Source organism: Planococcus citri, chromosome 4 (assembly GCF_950023065.1).
Source record: "Planococcus citri chromosome 4, ihPlaCitr1.1, whole genome shotgun sequence".
Lineage (NCBI taxonomy): Eukaryota > Metazoa > Arthropoda > Insecta > Hemiptera > Pseudococcidae > Planococcus > Planococcus citri.
The window spans coordinates 47232485-47250067 of record NC_088680.1 but is presented as its reverse complement, the minus strand read 5'-3'; the positions used below and the strand labels follow the sequence as shown (position 1 = coordinate 47250067).

The 17583-nt window shown below is 34.1% G+C and overlaps 1 long non-coding RNA gene across 1 annotated transcript; it reads right to left on the bottom strand.

Annotated features, from left to right (window-relative positions):
* Positions 1 to 6691: 6691 nt before the first annotated feature.
* On the bottom strand, positions 6692 to 10315 carry LOC135843661 (uncharacterized). The gene is made up of 2 exons (XR_010558364.1): positions 9140 to 10315; positions 6692 to 7443 (listed from the first exon to the last, which is right to left on the bottom strand). It is a non-coding gene; the product is annotated as an uncharacterized LOC135843661 (long non-coding RNA).
* Between the last annotated feature and the right edge of the window lie 7268 nt (positions 10316 to 17583).

Below are 17583 nucleotides of genomic sequence, written 5' to 3'. Positions count from 1 at the left end.
GACGAATGATGTATTCATCTTCTTCACAAGCGAAAGTGGAGTACACAAGTATAGAATGTGACTGCCAAAGGGTGCTTAACTCGGCGTATTAAAATTAAGGCAAGATTATACTTATATACTTGAACATAAATCCCATTATTTTACGCTTTAATATCGCGCAAACACTTGTAAAGAAGAAAAAAACAATAAAGTTGATTAAATTAAAATACATGAGGTATATTCTCAATGATACACCTTAACCACTTTACAGCGGGAAAATATTTACCTTGTTTTCGCAAAGCTGGATAAAGGGGTACAAAAAAATAGAGGAGGGCAAACTGCGCAAAAATAAGCTGGAATTTCGACAACGTAACGTAAAGGGAAGCAAAAAAAAAGAAAGAAAGAAAAAACGTATCTCGTATTCTTCTATTTTATTTTTTCGTTAAAAGACTCGAGAAAATCTTAAAAACGTATCGCGTATAATTTGAAAACACTTCAAAGGTTTTTTTTATAATGTAGAAAATTTTAGCAAATAAAAGGAAAAAATTAGTTTGAAGAAATATGTAAAAAAAAATGAGCGAGAGAGAGAAAATAAAGAAAAAACTAGACAGCTGCGCCAAGCGCAGCTGTAACAGTGTGCGTAGCTTCTTTAGTTTGGAAAGCGCAACGCAATTTTGGAAAAGAAGCATAACAAAATTTCAAAAAAAGGCGCAACTTCGAAAAAAGCACAATGCGACTTCAAAATAATAAGCACAATGCGATTTAGAAAAAAATCACAACGCAAATTTCAAAAATAGAACAAGATTCCGAAAAAAATCAAAATATGATTTTGAAAAAAAAGCATAACGCAACTTTTTAAAAAAAAACGATTGGAATTTTGAAAGCAGAACGCAATCATGATTTAAAAAAAAATCCCAATACGATTATGAAAAAAAAGCACATCACGATTTTCAAAAAAAGCACAATGCAACTTTGAAAAAAAGCGATTGAGATTCTGAAAGCAGAACGCAATCATGATTTTAAAAAAAACGCACAACGTGATTTCGAGAAAAAAAGCACAATACGATTTTCAAAAAAAGCACAAAGCAACTTTGGAAAAAAGCAATTGGGATTTTGAAAGCAGAACGCAATGATGATTTTAAAAAAAGCACAACGCAATTTTGAAAAAAGGCACAACGCGAATTTTAGTTTAAAAAAAGCACAACGCGATTTCGAAAAAAAAGCACAACACAATTTTGAAAAAAAAGCACAAGGCAATTTTGAAAAAAAGCACAGTGCGAACTTTGAAAAATGATCAACGCGAATTCTCAAAAAAGCACAAGGCCAACTTTGAAAAAAAGCACAATGCGCTTTGAAAAGAAAAGCACAACGCAAATGTTGAAAAAAAAACAGAACACGAACTTCAAAAAAAAAGCACAACGCGATTTTGAAAAAAAAGCACCACGCAATTTTGGAAAAAAAGCACAACACAATTTCGGAAAAAAGTACAACGCGATTTTGAAAAAAAAGCGAACTTTGAAAAAAATCACAACGCGATTTCAAAAAAAAGCACAATGCGATTTTGAAAAAAAAGCACAACATGATTTTGGAAAAAAAGCACAACGTGAACTTCAAAAAAAAAGCACAATGAGGACTTCGAAAAAAAAGCACAACACGATTTTGAAAAAAAAGGCACAACGCGAATTTTAGTGAAGAAAAAGCACAACGCGATTTTGAAAAAAAAGCACAATGCAAACTTTGAAAAAAAGCTCAACGAGAATTCTGAAAAAAGCACAAAGCTAACTTTGAAAAAAAAGTACAATGCGGATTTTGGAAAAAAAACAGCACAGCGCGATTTTGAAAAAAAACGCACAACGCGATTTTGAAAAAAAAGCACAACGCGATTTCAAAAAAAAGCACCACGCAATTTCAGAAAAAGAAGCACAACCCGATTTTTTAAAAAAAAGCACGACGAGAACTTCAAAAAAAAAGAACACAACGTGAATTTTAGAAAAAAAGCACAACGCGATTTAAAAAAAAAAAAACGCAAATTTTGGAAAAAAAGCACGTGATTTTAAAAAAAAAGCGCAACGCGAACTTTAAAAAAAAAGGCACAACAAAATTTTGAAAAAAAGCACCACACCATTTTGGAAAAAAAGCATAACGCGATTTTGGAAAAAAAGCACCACACCATTTTGGAAAAAAAGCATAACGCGATTTTGAAAAAAAAGCACAACGAGATTTTAAAAAAAAAGCACAACGCGAATTTTAGAAAAAAAGCACAACGTGATTTTTTAAAAAAAAACCAACGCAAATTTTGGGAAAAAAGCACGTGATTTAAAAAAAAAAGCGCAACGCGAACTTTGAAAAAAAAGGCACAACAAAATTTTGAAAAAAAGCACCACACCATTTTGGAAAAAAAGCACGAGATTTTTTAAAAACAAAGCACAACGCGATTTTGAAAAAAGAGCACAACGCGAACTTCAAAAAAAAAGAACACAATGCAAATTTTAGGAAAAAAAGCACAATGCAAATTTTAGAAAAAAAGCACAACGCGATTTTTTTTTTTAAAAAAGCACAACGGGAATTTTGGAAAAAAAGCACAATGTGATTTTTAAAAAAAAAGCCCAACGCAAACTTTGAAAAAAAAGCACAACACGAACTTCAAAAAAAAGGCACAACAAAATTTTGAAAAAAAAACACCACACCATTTTGGAAAAAAAGCATAACGCGATTTTAAAAAAAAGCACAACGCGAATTTTAGAAAAAAAGCACAACGTGATTTTTTTAAAAAAAAACCAACGCAAATTTTGGGAAAAAAGCACGTGATTTAAAAAAAAAAGCGCAACGCGAAATTTGAAAAAAAAGGCACAACAAAATTTTGAAAAAAAGCACCACACCATTTTGGAAAAAAAGCACGAGATTTTTTAAAAACAAAGCACAACGCGATTTTGAAAAAAGAGCACAACGCGAACTTCAAAAAAAAAGAACACAATGCAAATTTTAGGAAAAAAAGCACAATGCAAATTTTAGAAAAAAAGCACAACGCGATTTTTTTTTTTTAAAAAGCACAACGGGAATTTTGGAAAAAAAGCACAATGTGATTTTTAAAAAAAAAGCCCAACGCAAACTTTGAAAAAAAAGCACAACGCGAACTTCAAAAAAAAGGCACAACAAAATTTTGAAAAAAAAACACCACACCATTTTGGAAAAAAAGCATAACGCGATTTTAAAAAAAAAGCACAACGCGAATTTTGAAAAAAAAGCACAACGTGATTTTTTAAAAAAAAGCGCAACGCGAACTTTGAAAAAAAAGCACAACGCGAACTTCAAAAATCAAGGCACAACAAAATTTTGAAAAAAAGCACCACACCATTTTGGAAAAAAAGCATAACGCGATTTTGAAAAAAAAAACACAACGAGATTTAAAAAAAAAGCACAACGCGATTTTAAAAAAAAAGCAGAACGAGAACTTCAAAAAGAATCACAACGCAATTTCGAAAAAAAGCACCACACAATTTCGAAAAAAAAAAGCACAACGCGATTTTGAAAAAAAAGCACAACGCGAACTTCAAAATAAAAAAACAACGCGAATTTTAGAAAAAAAGCACAACGCGTTTTCGAAAAAAAGCACCACGCAATTTCAGAAAAAGAAGCACAACGCGAACTTTGAAAAAAAAACACAATGCAAATTTTAGGAATTAAAAAGCACTAGATTTCGAAAAAAAAGCACAACACAATTTTTAAAAAAAAGCACAACGCGATTTTAAAAAAGAAGCGAAACGTGAACTTTGAAAAAAAAGCACAATGGGATTTTTAAAAAAAAACAACTCGATTTTGAAAAAAGCACAACGCAATTTTAAAAAAGAAGCGCAACGCGAACTTTGAAAAAAAAGCACAACGTGATTTTAAAAAAAACCTCAATTTTGAAAAAAAGCACAACGCGAACTTTGAAAAATAAGCACACAATGCAAATTTTAGGAAAAAAAGCACAATGCAAATTTTAGAAAAAAAGCACAACGCGATTTTTTTTTTTAAAAAAGCACAACGGGAATTTTGGAAAAAAAGCACAATGTGATTTTTAAAAAAAAAGCCCAACGCAAACTTTGAAAAAAAAGCACAACACGAACTTCAAAAAAAAGGCACAACAAAATTTTGAAAAAAAAACACCACACCATTTTGGAAAAAAAGCATAACGCGATTTTAAAAAAAAGCACAACGCGAATTTTGAAAAAAAAGCACAACGTGATTTTTTAAAAAAAAGCGCAACGCGAACTTTGAAAAAAAAGCACAACGCGAACTTCAAAAATCAAGGCACAACAAAATTTTGAAAAAAAGCACCACACCATTTTGGAAAAAAAGCATAACGCGATTTTGAAAAAAAAAACACAACGAGATTTAAAAAAAAAGCACAACGCGATTTTAAAAAAAAAGCAGAACGAGAACTTCAAAAAGAATCACAACGCAATTTCGAAAAAAAGCACCACACAATTTCGAAAAAAAAAAGCACAACGCGATTTTGAAAAAAAAGCACAACGCGAACTTCAAAATAAAAAAACAACGCGAATTTTAGAAAAAAAGCACAACGCGTTTTCGAAAAAAAGCACCACGCAATTTCAGAAAAAGAAGCACAACGCGAACTTTGAAAAAAAAACACAATGCAAATTTTAGGAATTAAAAAGCACTAGATTTCGAAAAAAAAGCACAACACAATTTTTAAAAAAAAGCACAACGCGATTTTAAAAAAGAAGCGAAACGTGAACTTTGAAAAAAAAGCACAATGGGATTTTTAAAAAAAAACAACTCGATTTTGAAAAAAGCACAACGCAATTTTAAAAAAGAAGCGCAACGCGAACTTTGAAAAAAAAGCACAACGTGATTTTAAAAAAAACCTCAATTTTGAAAAAAAGCACAACGCGAACTTTGAAAAATAAGCACAACGTGATTTTTAAAAAAAAAACTCGATTTTGAAAAAAAAGCACAACACGATTTTGAAAAAAAAAAGCACAACGCGATTCCGAATACACTATGCTATGCTATTCTGAAAGCACCGGAGCACAACGCGATATATCAGGAAAGCATAAGCACTGCAGTACTGAGAGATTGAGAGAACCTCTTGGGAGCACAGCAAAATCACAAATGACTGGAGGTTTTGATTCTGAAAGGGTAACCACCTGCTTTCAGCATCTACGTGTGTAAATGAAACACCTGCAGGTGTTTCACAAATGACTGGTGGGTTTTCATTCCGAAAGGGTAACCACCTGCTTTTGGCATCTAGTCTAAAATTGAACAATGGGAAAGATAACACTGTAGATAAGAATATTTTAGGACCCCTGCAGTGTTACATTTTAAAACCGATGTCGGCTTCCCTTTTGATGCCTTTCTCATTGTTCAATTTTGAAAATTTAAAGTTTAGCTCCACGTGGAGCCGCAACATGCTCTTCAAAATTAAATTTTTACCACCCGTTGTGTTCGCTCAATTCAATAAAAACCGGCAGATAAGCGAACACATAGGGAAAGGCCATATCAAAAAGGAAGCCGACAAAAGCGAAGCCGACTTTAAATTTTCAAAATTGAACAATGAGAAAGGTATCAAAAGCGGCGCCGACAGTCAGTTAAATTTCCAAATTTATGTAACACCGCATGGGGTTGTAAGAACATTTCCCATTGTTTAATTTCCGAAAAATCACCCCTGTGGAGTTACATAAATTTAGAAATTTAACTGACTGTCGGCGCCGCTTTTGATACCTTTCTCATTGTTCAATTTTGAAAATTTAAAGTCGGCTTCGCTTTTGTCGGCTTCCCTTTTGATATGGCCCTTTTCCCTTTTTAGTGTGCGTAGCACACTATTGGTTTCGTTCCGAAAGTTGAAAAATTCTTTGGCTCGAATGTTCTCTTAGAGGAATGGACCGATGTTTTTGAATCTTTCGTAGGTAGGTGAGGCATAACTTGAGGGAGGGAATGTCGTAATTATAATTGCAATTACTCAATTAGCTTCTTGAGTAATTGCAATTAATTACGAAAATTTGTACCAAAAAAAGAATAAAAAAGGGAAAAGGGCCATATCAAAAGGGAAGCCGACAAAAGCGAAGCCGACTTTAAATTTTCAAAATTGAACAATGAGAAAGGTATCAAAAGCGGCGCCGACAGTCAGTTAAATTTCTAAATTTATGTAACTCCACAGGGGTGATTTTTCGGAAATTAAACAATGGGAAATGTTCTTACAACCCCATGCGGTGTTACATAAATTTGGAAATTTAACTGACTGTCGGCGCCGCTTTTGATACCTTTCTCATTGTTCAATTTTGAAAATTTAAAGTCGGCTTCGCTTTTGTCGGCTTCCCTTTTGATATGGCCTTTCCCTTTGTGTTCGCTTATCTGCCGGTTTTTATTGAATTGAGCGAACACAACGGGTGGTAAAAATTTAATTTTGAAGAGCATGTTGCGGCTCCACGTGGAGCTAAACTTTAAATTTTCAAAATTGAACAATGAGAAAGGTATCAAAAGGGAAGCCGACATCGGTTTTAAAATGTAACACTGCAGGGGTCCTAAAATATTCTTATCTACAGTGTTATCTTTCCCATTGTTCAATTTTAGACTAGATGCCGAAAGCAGGTGGTTACCCTTTCGGAATGAAAACCCACCAGTCATTTGTGAAACACCTGCAGGTGTTTCATTTACACACGTAGATGCTGAAAGCAGGTGGTTACCCTTTCAGAATCAAAACCTCCAGTCATTTGTGATTTTGCTGTGCTCCCAAGAGGTTCTCTCAATCTCTCAGTAGTGCAGTGCTTATGCTTTCCTGATATATCACGTTGTGCTCCGGAGCTTTCAGAATAGCATAGCATAGTGTATTCGGAATCGCGTTGTGCTTTTTTTTTTCAAAATCGTGTTGTGCTTTTTTTTAAAAATTGTGTCCTGCTTTTTTTTCGAAATCTAGTGCTTTTCAATTCCTAAAATTTGCATTGTGTTTTTTTTTCAAAGTTCGCGTTGTGCTTCTTTTTCTGAAATTGCGTGGTGCTTTTTTTCGAAAACGCGTTGTGCTTTTTTTCTAAAATTCGCGTTATTTTTTTATTTTGAAGTTCGCGTTGTGCTTTTTTTTCAAAATCGCGTTGTGCTTTTTTTTCGAAATTGTGTGGTGCTTTTTTTTCGAAATTGCGTTGTGATTCTTTTTGAAGTTCACGTTGTGCTTTTTTTTCAAAATCACGTTGCGCTTTTTTTCCAAAATTTGCGTTGTTTTTTTTTTTAAAAAAATCGCGTTGTGCTTTTTTTCTAAAATTCGCGTTGTGCTTTTTTTTTTAAATCTCGTTGTGCTTTTTTTTTTCAAAATCGCGTTATGCTTTTTTTTCAAAATCGCGTTATGCTTTTTTTCCAAAATGATGTGGTGCTTTTTTTCAAAATTTTGTTGTGCCTTGATTTTTGAAGTTCGCGTTGTGCTTTTTTTTCAAAGTTCGCGTTGCGCTTTTTTTTAAAAATCACGTTGTGCTTTTTTTTCAAAATTCGCGTTGTGCTTTTTTTTTAAAATCGCGTTGTGCTTTTTTTTTAAAATCGCGTTGTGCTTTTTTCTTCAAAATCGCGTTATGCTTTTTTTTCAAAATTTTGTTGTGCCTTTTTTTTGAAGTTCGCGTTGTGCTTTTTTTTCAAAGTTTGCGTTGGGCTTTTTTTTTTAAAAATCACATTGTGCTTTTTTTCCAAAATTCCCGTTGTGCTTTTTTTTAAAAAAAATCGCGTTGTGCTTTTTTTCTAAAATTTGCGTTGTGCTTTTTTTCCTAAAATTTGCGTTGTTCTTTTTTTTTGAAGTTCGAGTTGTGCTTTTTTTTCAAAATCGCGTTGTGCTTTGTTTTTAAAAAATCTCGTGCTTTTTTTCCAAAATGGTGTGGTGCTTTTTTTCAAAATTTTGTTGTGCCTTTTTTTTCAAAGTTTGCGTTGCGCTTTTTTTTTAAAATCACGTGCTTTTTTTCCAAAATTTGCGTTGTTTTTTTTTAAAAAAAATCGCGTTGTGCTTTTTTTTCTAAAATTTGCGTTGTGCTTTTTTTCCTAAAATTCGCGTTGTGTTCTTTTTTTTTGAAGTTCTCGTCGTGCTTTTTTTTAAAAATCGCGTTGTGCTTCTTTTTCTGAAATTGCGTGGTGCTTTTTTTTGAAATCGCGTTGTGCTTTTTTTTCAAAATTGTGTTGTGCGTTTTTTTTCAAAATCACGCTGTGCTTTGTTTTTAAAAAATCTCGTTGTGCTTTTTTTCCAAAATGGTGTGGTGCTTTTTTTCAAAATTTTGTTGTGCCTTTTTTTTCAAAGTTCGCGTTGCGCTTTTTTTTTAAAATCACGTGCTTTTTTTCTAAAATTCGCGTTGTGCTTTTTTTTTAAATCTCGTGTTTTTTTTTCAAAATCGCGTTATGCTTTTTTTCCAAAATCGCGTTATGCTTTTTTTCCAAAATGGTGTGGTGCTTTTTTTCAAAATTTTGTTGTGCCTTTTTTTTCAAAGTTCGCGTTGCGCTTTTTTTTAAAAATCACATGCTTTTTTTCCAAAATTTGCGTTGTGTTTTTTTTTTAAAAATCGCGTTGTGCTTTTTTTCTAAAAATCGCGTTGTGCTTTTTTTCTAAAATTCGCGTTGTGCTTTTTTTCCTAAAATTCGCGTTGTGTTCTTTTTTTTGAAGTTCTCGTCGTGCTTTTTTTTTAAAAATTGCGTGGTGCTTTTTTTTGAAATCGCATTGTGCTTTTTTTCCAAAATTTGCTTTGTGCTTTTTTTCAAAGTTCGCGTTGTGCTTTTTAAAATGAAAATCGCGTTGTTTTTTTTTTGAAATCGCATTGTGTTTTTTTCCAACGTTCGAGTTGTTTTTTTTCAACGTTCACATTGTGCTTTTTTTCTGAAATTGTATTGTACTTTTTTTTCCAAAATTGCGTGGTGTTTTTTTTTCAAAATCGCGTTCAAAATCTCGTTGTGCTTTTTTTTTGAAGTTTGCGTTGTGCTTTTTTTCGACGTTCGCATTGTGCTTTTTTTTCTGAAATAGCGTTGTGCTTTTTTTCGAAATCGCGGTGTTTTTTTTCCAAAATCCGCATTGTGCTTTTTTTCAAAGTTGGCCTTGTGCTTTTTTCAGAATTCACGTTGAGCTTTTTTTCAAAGTTTGCATTGTGCTTTTTTTTCAAAATCGCGTTGTGCTTTTTTTTCACTAAAATTCGCGTTGTGCCTTTTTTTTCAAAATCGTGTTGTGCTTTTTTTTCGAAGTCCTCATTGTGCTTTTTTTTTTGAAGTTCACGTTGTGCTTTTTTTCCAAAATCGTGTTGTGCTTTTTTTTCAAAATCATGTTTTTTTTTCAAAATTGCATTGTGCTTTTTTTTGAAATCGCGTTGTGCTTTTTTTCAAAGTTCGCTTTTTTTTCAAAATCACGTTGTGCTTTTTTCCGAAATTGCGTGGTGCTTTTTTTTTCAAAATCGCGTTCAAAATCGCGTTGTGCTTTTTTTTTGAAGTTCGCGTTCTGTTTTTTTTACAACATTTGCGTTGTGCTTTTTTTTCCGAAGTCGCATTGTGCTTTTTTTCAAAGTTGGCCTTGTGCTTTTTTGAGAATTCGCGTTGATCTTTTTTCAAAGTTCGCACTGTGCTTTTTTTCAAAATTGCGTTGTGCTTTTTTTTCAAAATTGTGTTGTGCTTTTTTTTCGAAATCGCGTTGTGCTTTTTTTAAACTAAAATTCGCGTTGTGCCTTTTTTCAAAATCGCGTTGTGCTTTTTTTTAAATCATCATTGCGTTCTGCTTTCAAAATCCCAATTGCTTTTTTCCAAAGTTGCTTTGTGCTTTTTTTGAAAATCGTGATGTGCTTTTTTTTCATAATCGTATTGTGATTTTTTTTAAAATCATGATTGCGTTCTGCTTTCAAAATTCCAATCGTTTTTTTTAAGAAGTTGCGTTATGCTTTTTTTTCAAAATCGTATTTTGATTTTTTTCGGAATCTTGTTCTATTTTTGAAATTTGCGTTGTGATTTTTTTCTAAATCGCATTGTGCTTATTATTTTGAAGTCGCATTGTGCTTTTTTCGAAGTTGCGCCTTTTTTTGAAATTTTGTTATGCTTCTTTGCCAAAATTGCGTTGCGCTGTCCAAACTAAAGAAGCTACGCACACTGTTACAGCTGCGCTTGGCGCAGCTGTCTAGTTTATTCTTTTTTTGGTACAAATTTTCGTAATTAATTGCAATTACTCAAGAAGCTAATTGAGTAATTGCAATTATAATTACGACATTCCCTCCCTCAAGTTATGCCTCACCTACCTACGAAAGATTCAAAAAAATCGGCCCATTCCTCTAAGAGAACATTCGAGCCAAAGAATTTTTCAACTTTCGGAACGAAACCAATAGTGTGCTACGCACACTAAAAACACCAACCAGGTATATTTAATTAGTTTCCGCCAAGTATAAAGGAATGTTAAGGCAGAGCAGTAAACATTTTTGCCAGCGAAACATTTTAAAACACTTTATGATTTAAATTTTTTCACTTTTTAGCCGCCCTTTAGCTACGTAAAAACTTAATACAGCTATGTGGTCGATTTAAATCAACTAATAAGAATGCCTCGTCGCCCCTCAAAAAAAACGCGAATAAATTTGCGTGCTATAAAATTTATATCGAAAGTGAAGTGTTGCCTTTTTTTTTACCTCTCTATGAATCGGAGAAGAAAAAAAGCATACATTGTAGCGTTTTACACCTTGTTTTTCATTATACAAATAGAATAAACAATCAAGAGAATTGGTTCAACAGTGAATGGTTTTATTCGGTGTGCGGTTTTGTTGTTTAAACCGTCTCCTAAGGGACCAATACGACACGCTCTAGAAAAACGCGCCTGCCAAAGTATTAATGATACGATGCTGCTGCCAGATTCTTATATGTATGTATCTTTGGTTCGTCGAATCGAACACGTATTGGATGCGGTTTTTTCTCTACGTTGACGGATGTCGTGATGGAATTGAGATTTGTGATTTCTTTGCGATGCAGTGTACAAATCAAAAAATGTCAAGCGGGGAGAAGGCGCAAGAGGGGAGGGTCACGGTAAACTTGGCACGGATGTGGTTTATAAGATGGGTATTGCAAGATGTACATATGTAGTATGTGTGGAGGATTTATTCTTCGATTATAAAAATCAAAATTTTGGAGAGATGTTTTACGAGCAGAAACATGGAAAAGTTTTCGTGAAATCATACTACCATCCCCTACCTCTTTTCTCATCCAAATTATGACCGATTAAAATGGAAGAAAAAATCTGCGAAATGATTTTTTCACAGCTTGGTAATCTTAACCACATTCTTGTCTCAAATAGGTACCTACTCTACTCTATCCGAGTCGATGGCAGCGCGCGAAAAGGTAGAAAGTTGTTGTTAAAATTTAATAAAGCCGCGTATTTTTACTTGACATTTACAGCGTGATTAAAAAGAAGTCTTAATTACTTTTGATGAGGTTTTAATGAAAACCTGGAATTTTTAAATGGAAATTATACGAATGTTGTCAATTAAGTTTTTAGAAAATTAATCAAATAAGCTATCTGACGGAAATTAATTTCGAAACAGAAACGTCGGTAATTTTTTACCGGCTGGTTTTATCGTCGCTGCGGCGCGGTGGCATGGCGTTTATTTAGTAGGTAGGTATATAAAGCACAGCGTGCTATATATTTTCTCGATTTGTCATTCTTGTTCAAAATACAATGATGAATTTGCCAAGCGCCAAATCGAGATATAAACATTCAATTTCCACTTGTATGAGCGCATTCGTCGAACTAAATGTTTAGTGAAATTACACGTAAAAATTCACGCCAAAGTGTTTCCTCCTCTCATACCTACTCTTCTTCTTTCGCTAACCTAAACCATCTTTATATTACGTTTTGCGAGTTCGGATTTTTATTTTTTATTTTCATTTCACAAACGCTTCGTGTGTACTTCACACGTTACCATTTTCTCTCGTAAAACTTGGCTACATCAAAAGTACGTAATTTCTTTCTTACGAAAAATAAATTTAGTCTTTGAGCGCATAAACATTTCACGAGTGCTCCTCCAGCAGCCTTCTTCACATTACGAATTAACGTATTACATTTCATTAAAAGAAAACACCGAACCACTTATTCTTTGGCGCTTAAGTGATACTCTGTCTCGTATACGTATACCTCGTTGAAAAATTAATTCACGCCCCTCGTTTTCGTCATTCAAACGTTCCTTCGCTTACGTTTTAAAAAATTCACAATACAAACTTTACTTATTCGAGTCAGTTTTGTCTCCGCACGCACATTTTCGTTTCACCGAAAGCTTAACGTGTTGCGCTGTTTTTGTTTTTACCTTTCTTTCTGCGGTTTAGGTGATGGTCGACTAGGGTGAAGAGGAGGTCATACATGATACGAGCAAATTAAGCTTAACTTACTCCATCTATAGTAAGCTCATTACCTACATTACTCACGAGGAAGATAACTTTTTCTGAATTTAGGGAGCAAAATACCACTTACGAGTAGTACTCTCTCGCGGAGCTCTCTAATCGCACGACCGCTCAAATGAGCGTTTTGCTCGCTTGATTAAAAAAATAACGTTTTGGACTCACGATGAATAAAATGATACTCGACTTGTGAGAGCTGTACCCTTACCATAGCTCGAGGTCACCTGCCTCATTCGTTGAACGATATGTGTACCATTCAACGAATCTGAAATTTTCATAATCAACGTAGAAGAGGACTCCTTTGTAGCTGAACTATCAGAGGGGCTATAAGATTGAATTAAGGTAGCCAGGTGTCATCTCTGATTACCGAGGATTACAATGAAAAAAATTGTTTTAGAAAAATTATATCCTACTCAGCCTATGATGAAATAACTTTTTTCCACTCAAGAATGTTCAATTTTCTAAAATTTATTGAAGCCTATTGTGGAGAGAACTATAATTTGCGTCATTTTTCAAAATCTCAATTAAACTCCTAAAAAGTTGAGTTTTTTTTGGCAAAATTGCAAAAAAAGTTGAATTTTCATGACTGATAAACATCTCAAAAAGTCTTGTTTTTTGCAACAAAAAAAAACAAAAAAAATAGATGTGCCAGTGCCAAAAGACTATGTGTCTGCTATATATTTTTACGATGCACAAAAATACGCATATAGATTTTTATGATGAACAAATACGCATTATTGGCAGCTGCATCGAGTTGTATACATCAACATTTTAGTCGATGGTTGTATACATGAATACTTGTTTAGAATATGATTTGCTTTAGTTGTTTGAATGATATCTTGGTGCATTGTGCATGCAATGTACCTAGATATGATTTTAATTGGGTCAGTGATTATGGTTAGTACAGTGGTCGCCATTTTGATAAGTGCATTGTACATCTTGTCAGTTAGTCAGGACCCTGCGGGGGACTTAAAGGGGTACCACAATGCAGTATGTGTGACGAGCCATACAGGCGACAATGTGGCCTCTCGGATAAATCTGTGTTTGGTGCCTAGGGCGTTGCTGTTACAACACTGCTAGCTGGCGATTGAAGATCATTCCCTTATACTTACACTAATGGGTGAACCATGGGTCAATTGAATGACGGAAATGTAAACCCGGCTAAGTGCCATTGACGTTTTTCTACAGGAGAGTGTAAAAACGAGTTCATGTAACACGTTTATGTACGTCTTATGGAAAGCGCTATCTTTAGGTGTTTATTAGTACAACTTGGAGAAACATTTTCTCTAATATGACACTACAAGCACATGTGCAATGGCAATGAAACATAACATTACGTTGAAAAAACGCGTTCCAAAAAATGTCAATAGGACTTAGCCGGGTTTGCATTTTCGCCATTCAATTATTGGCACTCAGGTCCGAAGCATCCCCACAGTTAGCCGTGGCTGAGACTGCGCGGCCTGATATGGAGGTCTCTTAGAATTGGTTGAGATTATTTACGAGTTATCTACGAGTTATTTACAAGCCTTGCATGATCTATGAGTAGTATGTGTGTGTACTCAAAAGCGATTATTTTTATTACAGATCGCTTATGATCCATCCAAGTTCCAGCCAAGCCAGAACTCTGGACCTGACAACCTCAGTTGATTGATTATTGATGTTGATTTAGATAATTTGTATAAATTCTTTTTATGATGTTTTACTTTAATAATTAATAAATAGTCATTTGGTTTGTAATGGCTTTCCTGACATATTTTCGAAGTAGTTTTCAAGCACTCATTTACATTTGATCAAAAAAAGTTTTTTTTGCAATATTTTTGGCAACTTTATCAAAACAGCAAACATTTCAATTTTTCTGGAAATCTTAATCAAAAAATGAGTTTTTTTTTTACCATTTTTACTGATTTTTTGGGGTAATTTTGACAAAAAAGATGTGCATTTTTCTTGAAATTTCGACCAAATTTAACTTATTAAATATTTGCCAGTAATTTAATGAAAATCACCAGTAAATTACTAAAAATTACCAGAAATTACCATTATAGGTACATTATTGGAAATTATCATAAATTAGTACATCATAAAAAATTACACTTGACCAAAAAATTGATAAGACTACAATGAAACCATTTCACAGAAGAGAAACACTTCTGGTACTTACTAAAATAGTTTCTAGCACTTAGGCAGACATACGACCATGAGATGCTAGACAGGTGGACCAGTGATCTTGAAAGGCCAGTCAGCGGGTCAACGACCTTAAGAAGCCAGAAAGACAAAAAAATGACCTTGGGGAGCTAGACAGATGGGTCAGCGACCTTCAGATTCCAGACACATGGGCCTATGACCTTGAGAGGCCATTATCTGCAGGCTGACAGACAATCTTGGACAGCTGGACATGGCACTCAGATTACCTCCAGAGTCCACATAGGCAGATAGACGACCATGAGAGACTAAACAGGAGGCCAACGACCTTCAGAGAGAAGTCGGACAAGTCAACGACCTTAAGGGACCACACAGGCAGGCAGAAGACTTCAGGAAGCCATGCCCACAGGTCAATGGCCTTAAGAGGCCAGACAGACGAGGTAACTGCTTTGAGAGACCTGCCAGCTATGGGTCAATGACCTTAAAAAGCTAGACTGGTGGACAGACAGACGACCTTGGACTGCTAGACAGGCACTCAGAAAACCTTGAGAGCCCAAAAAGACAGATATATGACCACGAGAGGTTAGGCAAGTGAGTGAGTGACCTTAGAGGCCAGTCATACAGACAAAAATGACCTTATCAGAGGATAGATAGGTAGACCAGTGACCTTGAGAGGTAAGTTAGACGGGTCAATGATCTCAAGAGGCCAAACAGATTTTGAGTTTAGTTCTAGAAGTCTCATAATAAGATCTTGAAAATCACAAATGAGTGAGAATTGAAATGCATCTCTTCCCCAGCTCTTTCTCCCCCCCCCCTAACAATAGAAAAGATGGTGATCATTTTTTGGAAACGAAATACATAATTGTCTACTGTTCACTCATATTTACGGCAAACCGGGTAGGCAATTTTATTAACATGTATGAAGTTACATCGTATTTTGCGAACCAATAGGTCGAAACGGATAATCGTCGGTGATGTTGTTATTGTTTTTTTAAACAAGGTTGAATAGAATTGAGCAGTACTTGAAAGAAGTCCTTTAAAACCACCAAATAAGAATTTTACCATCTTTTTCCGAATTATAATTTTATTCTTTTTTTTCTGTTCATCTCATGTTCAAATCTGAAAATCTGATTCGAAGCAAAAACAATTTTTCTATAATTCTAGACCACTGTTGTTTTTTAAACTGATCATCTTTTCGTTTTATTTGAATTTTTTTGAAAAATTCGTTTTTTGATTTTTGAAATTGTTTTATAATCATTTCATGAATTTCCAAATTTTTGAACCACTTTCATTATAAGGCTATAATATGTAGTATCATTTTTGGGTCAATTAAATTTCACTTGTAAATTTTTGATTTCGTTGCTAAAATTTTTTTTTTAATTTTTGTAGAATTTAATTTTTAATTGTGTAGTTTATTAGCCTATTATATTAAATTTTTTTGTTCGTCTGTTTCTGCCATTACTTACACAATCGTGAAGAATTCTATTAACTAACCGAAAGGCCGAAAATTCTGCATGCATATTTACCTACCTACATACCTACGTACAAAAAACAGTACAGATTTCATTCCAGAAAAAAAAACACCATTTCTAGCAGTTTTTCCGATGGAAATTCCACAATGTATCGTTTCCCTTTTACATTACCAGCGGCATAGCAGACGCATAGAAGAAGCAACATGTTGAAAAAAGAAAAAAAAAGGAAGAAGAAAAAAAAACAACGCCAAATTACAGAAGCGCTACAGGTTGAATTATACGCAATAAAAAGGTTAAATGCCATCGCTAACACTCGTGAATGCGAAGCTTGTTTCCATTATATTGAGAGCGATTCGGCGAACTTCCTTAACATTCACAGCGTAAAAGCCATAAAACTTTTCAAAATAATTTACATTTAATAAAACACGTTTACGGGCGAACGTTTGTTTATTAAAGTATCTCATCGTATCAGATTCGGAAGTTAAAAGGCCTAGATTGCGCTCTGTGTGCCGAGTAAATGTCAAATAAATTCACGTTGCATGTTTACAAAACTTCAACAATAAAGAATTTTCGGCTATAAGACTATATTAGCAAAAAGACTCTGTCTGCTCACGAAATGAAGATTTATAATATATGTACTTCGTTGAATATATAGCACAGTGTGGTTGTGGACTTTTATTCGTGATGATGATGCGCTTTTAACGGGGCAATTTTTTTTCGTGTACTCTTTCTCTTCACGTTTTAGCTTTTCGACCTCTTATCGATAAATATTTTATAATTAGGAGAAATTCACAAGTACCTACCTAATGAATCAGATATGCAATTTACTGACAGTGATTGTACATAAGCTTATTTATTTAATGTGGTATCTAAGTATCTATTGCATATGTCTACCTATGCAATTAGACGTCTATATTTTTCACTTATACTGGTTCATCAGATTTGAAATGATCAAAGGCACACATCCAAAAAGGACATTTATGTTTACAACTTTAATCATCGGTAATCCCTTGTTCAAATATGCCCCACACGTCATCTCAACCAAGAAGGAAATTTTCCAAATAAACGTAGTTGTTTTCTTGCAAAATCCATAAGTCACCATGCGTATTTCCTTTTGCACACGAAGAAGAGACAGGGATTAATACGATGCAGGATTACGAAGGGTGAAGGTACAGCAAGAGGGTACTTCTACCAACTAGTATTTTGTTCACCTTTATACTATAGATAAAATTATTCCTTTTTTTTCTTCAACTTTCGTCTCGCGCCTACCATCATTTCGGCTTCAGCATTTCTTCATTTCTACGCCTCGTATTTATTTTTCGTTTCTGTTTTCTTCTCCACACCACCTTCACCATCCCTAGTATCGGTTCGTATATCAAATTAGTTATCTCGGTTTACCTTATCGAGTTGTTTCGTATCACGGTTGGAATTTCTGTCGAAATACCATACCACGACGAAGACACGACGTTTTCGATATTCTCCTATAGATATACACGACTTTGGCTGTACATATAACAGTTTTCCAAAGTAAATATTTTGAGCCGAGGTGCGCCGACGTGACCGATGTTGAGTCGACCTCGTGAAATGTCTCCAGAGGATTCAAATAACAAATTACCCGAATAGT